Source organism: Pomacea canaliculata, linkage group LG10 (genome assembly GCF_003073045.1).
Source record: "Pomacea canaliculata isolate SZHN2017 linkage group LG10, ASM307304v1, whole genome shotgun sequence".
In the NCBI taxonomy this organism is placed as follows: Eukaryota; Metazoa; Mollusca; class Gastropoda; order Architaenioglossa; family Ampullariidae; genus Pomacea; species Pomacea canaliculata.
Window position 1 is genome coordinate 6,627,682 of NC_037599.1, and position 2,328 is coordinate 6,630,009.

The 2,328-nt window shown below is 42.7% G+C and overlaps 1 non-coding gene across 1 annotated transcript; it reads right to left on the bottom strand.

The window, feature by feature from the left end:
* Positions 1-2,022: 2,022 nt before the first annotated feature.
* Trnan-guu lies at positions 2,023-2,096 on the bottom strand. The gene has a single exon. It is a non-coding gene; the product is annotated as a tRNA-Asn (tRNA).
* Between the last annotated feature and the right edge of the window lie 232 nt (positions 2,097-2,328).

Below are 2,328 nucleotides of genomic sequence, written 5' to 3' on the forward strand. Positions count from 1 at the left end.
GTTTAAAAACAGCGAAGCTGAGAAACAATTGCATTTCAGAGGCTGTCTGCCATCTTATTTTGCCCAAAAGCTTGAAGATCAATGCTCTTTTTTCCTTTTCTTTCCTTTGTGTGACCCATTCTCTCATTATTTAGGCTCACCGAGAATAAAAATGAGATCAGTGTGAGATATAGTCCTCCTCGCCACAAGCTGGACCATTTGATAGGCGTAGCCTGATAAGCACAGGACAGAAGGTGGGCCCAGATGATTCGAGCCTTGATTCGGCTCGTAACTGATGACTACCGCGGTCAGAGCATTCTTCTCTGAAGAGGCAATAAAAGTGGACCTGAAAACGATAGCCGGATCTTGCCGCATGTTTCCTCACAGCAGCTCTTTTTGTTTTCCCTCGATCTTAAAAAGATGCTTCTTAAGAGAAGCTAGCGTAATTTGTGTGTTCTCCTGGTGGTCATAAAAAGGACAGGCTGCCCGAGTGACTAAAGAACGGTAAAAGGTGGTGGTTGAGGGAAACGGCGAGTTCTGAGAGAGAGGGCGGAGGAGGGGGTTATGGGAGCTATTGACCAGCTCCTGTCCTGGGTGGCAGGAGAGGTGGCGGGAGGTACAAAGGCCTGTCGTGACACGACGGGGCGCAGGAGGATCCAGAGACAACAGCGTGCGTTCCGCCCAGTTGGCGGCGTGACAGCTGATGATCTTCGGTGTGCTGCTCCCCACCTCCACCTTCATGTCGCGATGGTCCGTGGGTGTTGTGATGGTGATGATGATCGGTTGGGGGGAGGTCGCTAGGCTGAAGCAGGTGTAAAGTCGTCATCAACACCCTTCGCTCCAATCTCTGCGCTGGTGTCGGTAAGCACGAGTAGCCGATCAGACACGATGACACGAGGGTGATCTTGGTCTGGCACCAGAGTCATTCTGTCACTAAAATCGACTTGGTCTTTTAGTTCTTGAAGTGATCTGTCTCCCACTTTCTGATATTGTGTTTGTGTGTCTGTGGGCACGTGCTTGTGACTTTTGTCTGAGACTGCGTGTTTATTGTAACGAATGTTAGTGTTTGCCTCGTAAAGACATGCTAGGTGAATTTGTTTTTTTTTTAAATCTGTCATTACAGCTTTATTATGAATTTTATAAACAATTTTCCTTTCAACCTTTGTCAAGGCAGTCAGACATCGTACAATCCTCACTACCCGTAATAGCGGTCAGCAATGTCTTTTACACACCAGCAGCAGTCGCTTGCTAACTTAGTCATCATCTGCCTCTGAAACCCCACGCCCCCTCCCCAGATCAGCTACACTACCTGTGTCCAACCTCCTCCTGATTACAATAACAAGTGTTTACAAAGTTCCCATTAAAAAAAACAAAAACTACATTAAATCATTTTTACTATGTTTACATTATAAAAGTAAATTTTTTCAACTTTCCTATTATTTTACATTTACAATATTATAGTAGTCAATGCATGCGTGGGTATTTTGATACTTTGTCAAGACAGTATGGAATATTTCGTCTTAATGGGTGGCATAAGTCTGGGCGGGGAACGTTCGTACGTGGACGTAAAACAACAATACGCACAAAAGTATCAGGCAAAATGTATAAATCGCAATACACGAAATGTATGAAAAATCGCATTCACAAATCGGATCTTCCCATAGATGATTTAGAAGTTTATCTTCGCCTCACAAGCAGTAGAGTATTGCGTGATGAATAGTATCACGTGACGGCATTCTAGGTCACGTGTCTTAAAGTGATTATTTTTCTTTTGGTTTTCATTTTTTAACGCTAATTCTTGGCTCGGGTTTCTTTAAATCCCTTTCGTAATTTGAGAGTTTGCAATGACTGTATTATATTCTTAGAAAAGTGAAAATAAAACGTGGCTTGATCCCTCATAATAAACTCTCGTACCCATTACGATAACAATCAGAACCACACCAAAACCACTGAACAAAGGTAAAGTAAAAGAAACTATACTTAAAAAATTACAGGAGTTTAGATAAGCCAAACCAAAATGAAAAAAGCTTTAAAACATTATTTCGTCCCTGGGTGGGCTTGAACCACCAACCTTTCGGTTAACAGCCGAACGCGCTAACCGATTGCGCCACAGAGACCACGCAAGGGTACATGGAACTCTTAATATAATTCTTTGGATAAGTAGGCGTTCTGTGTATGATTTTGATTTTTGATGGTTGAAGAAGCTGCTTTCTTGAAAAGAAAAGAAGAAATCGTACACACCCAGTAAGATACAGTTAAGATACTATTACACAGAAGCCACGAATCGTAAGTCATGAATTGTAAGCGTCCGCATTGCACCAAGTACAGGCTGTACAAGTCCTTAATCTT